This window comes from Coptis chinensis, chromosome 6 (assembly GCF_015680905.1).
Source record: "Coptis chinensis isolate HL-2020 chromosome 6, ASM1568090v1, whole genome shotgun sequence".
Taxonomy (NCBI): domain Eukaryota; kingdom Viridiplantae; phylum Streptophyta; class Magnoliopsida; order Ranunculales; family Ranunculaceae; genus Coptis; species Coptis chinensis.
In genome coordinates this window covers 3,103,712-3,116,292 of record NC_141461.1, presented here as the reverse complement: position 1 = coordinate 3,116,292, position 12,581 = coordinate 3,103,712, and positions in this window count along the sequence as shown.

The window sequence follows — 12,581 nt, the reverse complement described above, 5'->3', positions numbered from 1 at the left end:
AAGGCAGACATCACTTCAGTTAAATTATTAACTCTATTTAGCCAGCCCAGGGTCATATAGTGCAATTACATAATTAACCAAAAAGTAGTACAGTTTCTATGGAGAATCAGGGTGCATTAACAACACCTCGTACGGCTTTGGAAATAATCTGCTTTAACACATCCCCTCGCTTTGGGGGAATTCTCTTTAAAGGAGCCCATTTATTAGGTGGAGCATTAGATGCATCTTGCCTCTCGGGTTTATCCTTCCCCCTTTCGTTCAGTTGGTTGCTTACGTTGATACTCATTCTCTTAGCTGTCTCTGTTGCTAATGTTTAGTTTTCTTGTTTAACTTCCCAATGTGCATCATGATATATATATATATAAGAGCAGAGAAAATCGTAGAGACATTGGAGCTTTGTATCTATGAGTGATGGATAATGATTCCAATCTGATTAATATGAATTTGATACCAGCATTAAAAAGCGAAACTGTCAGTTGTGAGTCTATCTTACTGGTGTGAAACTGAGAAAATTGAGGCTTTGGTCAAGTTGACTTCAAAGTTTGGGCGGTTCCTGATCTGGTCCGAAAACTGAAAACAGTGCCAAATCTAAAAAAGTGCATTTATTTTGTTTTTGGGAGCGCAAATGGCTATGAAATGTGATAATGGTCGGAAAAAGCACTCTGACTTTGACTGCGTTGAACTTTGAAGGTATATACCATATACGGTATTTGCAGTTAAAAAAATTTCTGTTAATCTTATTCTCCAGCAGATTCCTTGCATTCAAAGATTTACTCCAAACAATTCCTGATAAAAAAGATTACACACTATCTGGGAATTTTAGAATGCTTTTCTATAATGACTAGGTAGTATATGTTTTCATGGCTCCAATCTGTTTGATTTTATGCTCTTCTTTGTATGACCTTCTCTGGCTCTCTGCTACTCTTGGATAATCATTTATTCAGTGTCTTTCTGGACCTTCTACTGCTCCTCCATGGATGATGGATGAAAGACAGGATTGGGCTGGACTTCAAATTGCAGCCCAATTGCTTAAGAGTAGTTGAAAGCCCACACAGAAAGGGTTAACCAGAGGAGTAATTAATGACACATGGATGATATGCTAAATATTTCCACACTCCAAACACACTCAGATTCACGCCCAACCCATGTTCTGCTCGTTCCTTCTGTTGGCAAACACGCACTTTGGTCAAATGATGAATTTTTAACGAAATCCGAAATTTCAAGAGAATGGAAGTTATTTGAAATTTTGAATAGCACAAGATCTCACTGACAATTGACATATTAGCTGATTTGTCGAGATTGATATCACATGTTTTTGCCTCACCGTGTCTAAATTTGAACTAACTAGGGTGTACACGGGTCGGTTTGGGTTGGGTTTGGTACCAAACCGATACACTTGTACCAACAGATCCGAATTGATTCGAAATTGTCGGTTCGGTTGTATCGGTTTTCCAAATATACTGGAGTGAAGAAGATGCTCTACTTTCAATTTAAAAAAAAACAAGAAAAACTAAATTAAAGAATTATAGAATTTTTATTTGGAGAAAAGCAATAGATCTATATCCATACAAATTCTCATTAAATCCTTCATCAACTTAATTATAAAAAAATTTGATAGAGTGAGAGAGATAGGAAGGAGAGCCAGGAGTGAGAGAAGTGGAGAACGGCTAGAAATTTTTGGGGAGAGAGACTAAGATGAAAACCGTTGGATCTTCACATATCAAGGGCTATAAATTAAAGAAATATTTAAAACCTAATTAAGATGGGTTGGGTCAGTTTTTACAGGTTTGAAGTTTTAATAACCAAGATCCGAACAGAAGGGGGGCGATTTTCAGACTTTTTAAACCGAACCGAACTGTAAATACAATAAAAACCGATAAAATCGCGTCGGTTTTGGTCTGGTTTAGTCACTTCTGTCGGGTTGATCGACTTTGTGCACACCACTAGAACTAACGGTAAATTTAGTGATCAAGTTGTCGACTTTTTTCGATTTGGTGATTGATTTTTTTTTTTTTTCATTTAATTTGATATCTACTTTTAATTTTGTTTAATTTGATGATTTTGTTAATTTTAGTTTAATATCTATCAAAGTTTTTCTTACGTGGCATTTATATTTATCTATTTAGTATCATACTAGATTTTGGACCCGGCATACGCCCGGGATCTATTAAAAATTTTGTGTGCTGAAAAGGTTTTTACAAAATGTTTTACACAAATTTTCGAATCAGAATATATTTTTATTGAAAAGAAACCGAAAGAAGTTAATGAAGCGGCGATTATGGTGCATAAATAAATACTTAAACTAAGGGATCAAATTGAGATAAATTCTTCGGTTTGTGGTTTATGATATTAATCAATAATTTTAAAATATAATTATCTTAAACTTGATCTAAATTGTATAATAGTTTTCTTAGATTTATGATGATTTAATCAGAATTTTCAAATCAAAATATATTTTTATTGAAAATAAACCAAATACATTAATGAAAGAAACGATAATGGTGCATAAGTACTTGGAAACTAAGGGATTAAATTAAGATAGCCACTTCACTTTGTAGTTTAGGATATTAATTAAGTAATTTTCAAATAGAATTATCTTAAACTCGATCTAAAACTTCAGATAATAGTTTTATTATATTTATGGTGATTTAGCGGCAAATTTTTGAATCACAATATATTTTTATTAAAAATAAACCGAAATATGTTAATGAGCAGTGATTATGGTGCATAAGTATTTGGAAACTAAGGGATCAAATTGAGATAACATCTTCACTTTGTAGTTTAGGATATTAATTTGTAATTTTTAAATGGAATTATCTTAAACTCGATCTAGCTTGTATAATAGTTTTATTAGATTTATGGTGATTTAGCAGTAAATCATCCCGCTTAGCTTACGTATTAATGTGTACAAATCACTAAAATAGATTGATTGTTTCCATATCCTCAAAGAATACACTACTCCCACTTGAAAATATTTGTCACATGAACGTATCATACGAACGGGTGCCGTTATATTCAATTATTCTAAAAAATATTAGCAACTATGCATAGCTATGAGATATGAAAATTATATTAATTACTCATTTAAATTTCTTGCACCACTATGCATAGCTCTATAAAAAGTAAGTATCAAACCTTGATAAAACTCATCGACTTCTTTTTATTGTTAGGTTTAACAATAGAAGTTTGATTGAAGTTTTGTGAGAATGCCTAATGTGGCGAAGATAATATTGAAGCTACTTGAATAGCAAGACATTCCTAATCACAATAAAAGAATTATGATAAACACTACTTCAAATGTAAAACTATATTTGTCGAGATATTTATTCCTCCTACATATAATATAAATATGTTTTAGGGTTATTAGTTCAATGCATTTGCATCAAGTTTCTGATTTTCCATTAATTATTCTTTGAGGTTAGTTTAATGTAGTACGTTGCATCTAGTTTCCAAATTCTCATTAATTATTCTTTGAGATTAGTTCAATGCAGTTGCATCAAGTTTCCGATTTCCCGTTAATTATTATTTGAGGTTAGTTCAGTGCAATTGCATCCACTTTATTTATGATTTTCCGTTAGTTATTCATTAAGGTTAATTCAGTACAGTTGTATCCAGTTTTCGATGTTTCGTTAATTAGTATTTGAGATTAGTTCATTGCATTTGCATCCAGGTTCCAATCTCCCATTAATTACTCTTTGAGGTTAGTTCAATCTGCATCCAGTTTCTGATTTCCCGTTAATTATTTTTCTAGGTTAGTTCGGTAGTTTACAATTTATATACAGTTTACATACATGTAAGACTCTATTTTTATAAACTCACTTTCGTTTTGGGTTCCTAATTACTCATGTGAGAAGGCTAAAAAAGCAGACATTTATGCTTTGAGGTAAGCACGATGCAGTTACATCTGACTCCTGATATCCAGTTAACTATTTTTTAGGCTATTTCTATGCATTTGTATCCAATTTCTGATTTTCTATTAATTAATCTCTGATTTTAGTTTAATGCAGTTGCATCCAGTTTTTAGTTTTTCATTAATTATTCTTTGAGGTTAGTTCAATGCAGTTGCATCCAATTTTCGATTTTATGTTAATTGTTCTTTGAGGTTAGTTCAATGCATTTGCATCAAGTTTCCGATTTCCCGTTAATTATTTTTTAAGGTTAGTTCAATGTAGTTACATCAAATTTATAATTTCCCATTAATTATTCATTTAGATTAGTTCAGTGTAGTTTCATCCATTTTTCAATGTTTCATTAATTAGTCTTTGAGATTAGTTCATTGCATTTGGATTCAGTTTTCGATTTCCCATTAATAACTCTTTAAGGTTAGATCAATGCACCTGCATTTAGTTTCTAATTATTTATGCTTTGAGGTTAGTTCGATGCAATTATATATGGTTTCTGATTTTCCGTTGATTATTATTTGAGATTATTTCAATGTATTTGCATTTAGTTTCCGATTTCCCACCAATTATTCTATGAGGTTAGTTCAATGCAGTTGCATTCGGTTTTTGATTTTCTGTTAATTATTTTTTGAGTTTAATTCAATGCATTTGAATTGCATCCAAAATCCCTGTTTCCCATTAATTATTATATGAGGTTTGTTTGATGTATTTGCATACCGTTTCCGATTTCCCGTTAATTATTTTTCAGGGATTTGCATCCAATTTCTAATTTTCCATTAGATATTATCGGCCTTGATTTAATGCAATTGTACCCAGTTTCCGATTTCTAGTTAATTACTTTTTGAGTTTAGTTTATTGCATTTGCATAAAGTTTCTGATTTCCCGTTAATCACTTTTTGAGCTCTATTATGTATTTGAATCCAGTTTCTGATTTCATTTTAATTATTCAATGTGGTGTGTAATACCAACTTCTACTGATTCATCTGTAGTGTCTTTGCAAACATGACATAAAAAAGTAAATTATGCTTGATTTACTATGTGGGATCATCGAAGATTATCTAGTTCCCGATTTCCCATTAATTATTATTTAAATTATGCATGACTCACTATGTGAAATATTCAAAGATTATCTATGAACGGGTGTTCTCACTATGTGGAATATTCAAAGATTATCTATGAATGGGTGTTGTTATATTAATTATTCTGAAAAATATTTGCAAATATGCATAACTATTATATATTAATATTATATTAATCACTCAATCAAATTTTTTTATAACATGAAAACCTCACTCTCCATTAAAAAAAAATAACTCACATTTGATAAAACCCTTTAACTTCATTTTGTTGTTTAATAATAGAAGTTTGATTGAAGTTTTGTGAGATTGCCTAATAAGGTGAAGTTCATATATATTGAAGCTACTTGAATAACAAGGAGTTTCCAATCATACGGAAAGAGATAAGATAAACACAATTTTAAATGCAAAACTATACTTATCGAGATATTACCACAATATAACCCAACTATGTTTTGAGGTTAGTTCAATGCATTTGCATATAGTTTCTGATTTTTTGTTATTTATATTTTGAGGTTAATTCAATGCAGTTGCATCCAATTTTCAATTCCCGTTATTTATTTTTTGAGATCAGTTCAATGTAGTTGCATCCAGTTTCTGATTTCTTGTTAATTATTCTTTTCGATTAGTTCAATACATTTGCATCCAATTTCCAATTTCCTGTTAATTGTTCTTTGAGGTCAGTTCAATGCATTTGCATCCAATTTCTGATTTCCCATTAATTATTTCGTGAGATTAGTTTAATGCATTTTCATCCAGTTTCTGATTTCTCGCTTATTATTTGATAAAATTGCATTTGCATCTAGTTTCCGATTTCCCGTTAATTATTGTTTGAGGTTAGTTCAATGAATTTGCATCCAGTTTTCGATTTCCCGTTAATTATTTCTTGAGGTTAGTTCAATGCATTTGCATCCAGTTTATTTTTTTGAGATTAGTTCAGTGCAGTTGCATCCGATTTTCGATTTCCCGTTAATTAATTTTTAAGATTAGTTCCACGTATTTGCATCATGTTTCTAATTTATAATTAATTTTTCTTCGAGGTTAGTTCAATGCATTTGCATCTAGTTTCCGATTTCCTGTTAATTTAATCTTTGAGGGTTAGCTCAATACATTTGCATCCAGTTTCCGATTTTCCGACAATTTTTTTTTATGTTAGTTTGATGTATTTGTATCAAAGTTTTGATTTTCCGTTAATTATTCTTTGAGGTTAGTTTAATGCAGTTGTATCCATATTCCAATTTTCTATATATTACTTTTTAAGATTAGTTTAATACTTGCATTTGCATCCAGTTTCCGATTTTCTGTTAAATATTATTTGAGGTTATAGTTTAATGCATTTGCATCTAGTTTTCGGTTCCCCATTAATTATTTTTTTACGTTAGTTTCATTCAGTATTATATATATATTTTTAAATATTTGTCATTATTGCTTTGCCGTTATTTTTTTTTTTAATTTTCTATTATATATTTTGTGATGTTATTTTTTGTATAATTGTTTTTAAGTATGTTTTGAGGCCGTGTTAAGTATATATTCGAAATAAGTCGGTGCTTTATTAAAATTGTATGATTTGTAATAGGGAATTAATTTCTACAAATCACATATTTTTAGCAATTTTTTTTATATGATCAAATATATAAGAATTGGAATACTAAAAATGTTTGATAACCTTTTATAAATCACCTATTTTTTAGCAATTTTGTTTATCTTATCAAATATATAAGAAGTGAAAATACACTCCAACTCTCTAAATATAAGAATTAGAAATACACTAAAACTCTCCAAAGAGGTTCTATGTATGCTATTAGAAAAAATTATCTTTCATATTAGAGTTTCACATAAGAGAGAAAAAAAAATTAACTCTCATATTAAAGTGTCACATAGGAGAGAGAAAATCCTTTATTAGAGGTCTCTGCTTTAGTATATAGATAGTAGATGTTCTAAATCCACATAAGACGAAAGAAGGTTTAACTGTGTTAAAAACGTACCCAAGTCAAAATTTAGGACTTGCCCAATTACTGACAGATCTAAAAGTGAGTTTTTATTGTCAAGAACTCATTGTTTTCCTCAAAATATTCACGATCCATTGTTTTGAACGAGTATGCGAACCGTGTTACGCATTGTTTTTTCAAATCTTTAAACCTGTCTCTTTGATAGTATGATTTTTTGAATTCTAGTTATAATTTAAAAAATAATATAAAAACATTAAGAGAGGTTGAATATAATTTTAGTGACGTGAAATTGTGAATGAAATTTTCTAAATTATTTTAAATAATATGAAACTAATTCTAATTTCAATAAAGTAAGAGAGTTTTTGATAAATTGTTTAAAAATGAGGGAGCTGATTAGAATAATTAAAGGAGGTGGTTCTAAAATCATAAAATAGAGAGATTGCAAATATACAGTTCGGTTGAGAAGTTTTCCAACTAAAGCCGGCTATCATATAGTGCAGAGCAGCTATCATATAGTGTAGAGATAACCAGGGCAATTAAAGTACGTACCTACACTCATTAGTTTATTTTGAAATCCAGATCCGTTTATAAAGATTACCTTTGCACATATTCAACAAAACAGCTATTAAAACGATTAAACTTCAATAAATGTGTGTTTTATAAATATATATATATTGAAGTGTTTTATCCTCAATAATTCCTTTCTAGCTTCTAGGATTCAAAACTTCGAATGTTTAAGAATGAAGATGAAGATAATAAGGATATCTTCTATTTAGTGTTAATTTTAATCCTAATTGGCTTTACACGTCATTATTTCAAATTGGAAGAAATAAAATATCATTGCCATTTAAGAAAACATTTGACGTTTGTTAAATTGAAATTGACAGAATCACCGAATTGAAAATTTGAAAGTAGAGATCAAATTATATGAAAAAAGAAGTTCAATCACCAAATCGAAAAAATAGAAGAATTGGATCACTAAGTTGATAGTTAGTTCTCTATAAGTTTCAATATCTTAGGCAGTGGCACATTGTTGATGATTGATGATGGAAATGCTTTGAACATCTTTAATCGCCCAGCAACCTATATAATAAGCAAAACTTGGTCATTATTTTGCTCATTAGTTGAAATGGTGCAAAGAGCAACTTCAACCGTGAAGCAGACGATCAGCAATCATAGATATTAACATGTACAGAAAATAAAAAAGAAATGAGAAATTCATATTAACTCCAAAATTGGATTAAAATCAGAACAATGAAGTAGAACATATCAAGCCCAATATTACACAAGAAATGAAATAGGTCTAAATGAAATACTATAGTTTCTACCAAAGCAAGTTATCCAAAATATTTAATATATACAAACGCATGATTAGAAGGAAACGAGTTTAGGCAGCAGAAGTGGTCACAATCCTGATGAACTCGTTAAAAATAATCTTCTTCACTCTTCCTCTCTTGGGTGGTAACATGATCAAGTTATTCCCAATCTTCTGATCCCTTTTTTGTGCTTCTATGACCCCAACATGGACCTGCATGATCTTGGTGATGTTCATCACGGTGTCTTCAATTTCTTGGCCCATTCCTTTCCCTGCCTTCTCCATTTTTTTTCTCTCTGTCTCTGCAGCCTCTATTTTAAGAAAGAGTTCTTAATTGCAAGTCTAATTAGAGTTTGGCACTTAACTACTTATATAGACTCTAGACTTCTGGAGCCTGGAGGTAGTGAAGGCTTTGTTTGTTGGATTTCTAGATGGTTAACTGAACTTAACCTTGACCTGGTTAGTGATATGGACTTGGTATTAATCATGTACACCATGTAGTTCAACTGGAAATTGCTTTCAAGTGATATTGATAATTAATGTAACAAGATAGGGTCAACTAGAAGCAGGGGCGGATCCAAAATTGCCACTTAAAGGGGCTGTTACAACTAACATACACCACAAATATCTAAGATTGCCACTCAAGAAGCGCTGCTACAACTAACATACAGTCATACACTACAAATATTTTTTTGGGAGAATTATATACACTATTATAACTAGTATTTTTTTTTTCTGACGGAAAAGTTAGGTGTGCTGCAGCACACCCCCGCCCCCTTTAGATCCGCCCATGCCTAGAAGAGATCTTTACATTTTGTTTTTTGGTTCTTTAGATAATAGCTGCGAGTATCCGAAGTTTAAATTTGCATGATTGTATGGATCCTGAAAATACAATGTATGTAGTCCTATATACTTAATTACTTCACTTTCTATATCAAATTGCATAAACAAAAAGGTAAATTTTTAATTCGGCCATAATAATGTCAAATTTTTTCCAATTCAACTACAAATATCAATACAACACATTTTATCAACAATTGACAACTTTTTATACTGAGTTGCTGACAATGGCGAGATTGGAAACAAAATGACATTATCATAGGCGATTGAGGAATTTACCCTACAAAGTATAGAGATTGGTTTAATCGACTGTTACTAGATATTAATACCAATTTTCAAAACAATAGATATGTAAAAGTATAAAACTATCCTACTAATACTAAGGATGAGAAATTGACTTTCTAGCACTAAAGCAGAATAGGAGATTTGTAGCAAAATAGCTCCTAGGACTGTGGGATTATGATTTTAGCTAGATTTGACATTTATCTGTTTTTTTTTTTTAATTTATTGGCAGGCGGGGTTGTTGACGAGGAGCTGGATTTGACGTAATTCCTGACAATATTGATTTTATGGGGTTTTTAATTTCCTTAACCTTGAAGGTAAGAATTTTGGAGGGCACTCTAATAAGGGTGTAAACTTTACACTTTCAATGACAAAAAAAATCTTTCCAATAAAGAGTGTAGGGTAGGTCAAAGGCTATTAGTGGCTAAAACACTCTGCGACACTCAAAACTACAACGACACTCAAAGCTACGTCAAATAAAAAATAAAATCGAATGAAACTTAAACTAACTTTTGACCGATCTTTGTAAAAGCAAGGCCCAAAATATCACCAATATATCCGATATATCACCGATATATCTCGGTAAATTGGTACACCGATATCGATATTTTCGACATATATCTACCGAATATTGAACTCCTTTTTTTCCGATATATATCAGAATTTCCGATATGAAACTTTATATCGCCGATATAATCTATATTTCCGATATAATCGATATATATCGGTTGGCTTTTTGATTATTTTTTAATATAAATCCTATATTTCCAATATATTTCTGATATGTTTTCGATATTTTCGATATTATATTTCTGATATTTTCGATATTTTAAATAGTTTGGACTGTTCACCCAAAAAATAGATATATCCGATATATATCGGTTTTTGGGTACACCGATATATGAACCGATATCGAAATTTTGGGCCTTGTGTAAAAGTACACCCCCATTGGAAACGCCTTACTAATTTAATATATCTCTATATCCCTTAGACTGATAAATCTGTTGGGAGGTAGTATACCATATTGACTGTGACATGCACTCCCTCACATTTCAAACTCTCAAAGCTCATATAAAACTATTAAAATGTGCAACAATCCAATTAAATTGGATTAAAAGTATATCATTTCAGAATTCTCAGACAATATAATTGTCTTTTTAATAATAATTAAATTGGGGCTAATACAGAACACCACATTTTTATTAGTAATTTTTTTCATGATGCTATAGCTTGACATTATTGGCGCTTATTGGTTTGCATGGATCAGTATCAACTATCTTTATTTTTCGCTAAAAAAAAAAAAAAAATAAAAGATAGTTGATACTGACAAGTGGCCCAAATTGGCAAACCATACAACTATTATCATTTGGTTTTTGTTTTGACTCCTATATAATTAATTTTTAAAAAATCAGGGACTTCTGTCAGTTGACTCAGTTCTGTGTTCTGTTTGCTTCTTGCTGCCGAAATTGAAACTCAATTGATGAGAGGAATGGCCCCACAGACCATAGTGAAGTTTCAGTTCTAATACTACTACATTTCATAAATTCTATAGAAACTCAATTTGGAATTAGTACTTCCGGAGTTCCGGTGAGATTAGATTAGGATTGAAAAAACGACTAAAAAGGGTATCAAACTTTACACGACGTTATGACAATATGGGGACCAAACTTTTTTTCTTGACAGTTTGGGGACCAAACTGTTTGATTTTTGCAGTGTAGGAACTTCCGTCAAATTTCTCTAGCATCGTTTATATTTTGTATTAATTTTCATTTTATAAATTAATACAAATGAAAATTAATTTGTAATGTTGAAAAAAATTAATATAAATTAATTTGTAATGTTAAAAAAAATTAATATAAATTTTCTAATTTGCAATGTTGAAAAAAAAAAATACAAATTAGAAACGGTGTTAGAGAAATTTAACAGAAATTCCTACATTGCAAAAATCAAACAGTTTGAAAAAAAGTTTGGTCCCCATATTGTTTGCAGAAAATTGGGTATAGGCACACAGACGCAAATTTCTTAAGTTTAGACGAAATAACAATTTTTTTTTTGGTTTTTCCTCTATAAAAACTGAAATTTGACATCTGTCTCAAATTTCAGACTGACTTTTACAATTTTGACATCTTTTATTGGTCCCAACTAAAAAAGCCAACTACCAATAAAAAAAAAGCTACGAACTAAATCAGTTACCAAAAGAGTAGTGAGTTAATCAAAATAACTAAAATTCATCTGAAATCTACAAAATTCCAATTAAAAGTGAGATGAATTTCTGGAGAGACTAAGACAATGTGGAAAACAACAACTTCAAAAACGGAAAAATGTATGTTGATTACAACTAATTTCAATACAGCTTTAACAATTTAAAATGCATTTCTGATAATTTTGAATACCATGTTTAAGTTTTGTTTGATGTAATTCAAATTGTGAAATTGTGAAAGGACAAATGATTTTTTTTTTTATAAGACAATTGTATTATTTGATTGCAGTGCATTACATCTTGGAGCAATACACACGCACCCTTGCCTTATGAGTGGCCTCGATTTACACACGCACACACCTACAGCCTGCGCATATTAGATTTTCGTATTATTTATTTGTGGCAGAAATTGACAATTACAAATGAAAGGGTAAAAAGGATAAATAAGAAGTTTTAAAAACAGTTAATACACCCAAAAAATGACGTGTTGTTAAAATTATGATAGAATAAAAAAATAATATTGGTCTTTCTTTATACAAAAAACACATTAAAAAAATTGTCTAGAGCACAATTTCTAGATTGTCGAAAGATATAAAATTTGATATATTTTTTAGTCGTTTTTCGATTAGGATTCAACTCATTCAAGTTCTTAACTTCTGACATGACAGTGATGACACCCTGGCGAACCATTTACGAGGTTGAAAGTTTTAAGTATGCAGCCGTCAACCATGTGATAAATAAGGATTCTAGGATTCACTCAAATTGGACTTTTACACAGAATGTAGCCATCAATGACCGCATTGTTTGTTTGTCCCTCAATAATGTGCCACAGATTAAGACATTTTTGTTCTGTATGCGGCTCAAAACTTTTTTTTTGGGATAAAGATGCAGCTAAAAAACTCAAAAGTGCTTCAGGCATTATTTAGCTCAATCCCTCAAAGTCTCAAACCACATTTGTGCATACAAAATCTGAATATGCATGTGCTGAACTGCGGTGATCACATAGTTCGTGATTCC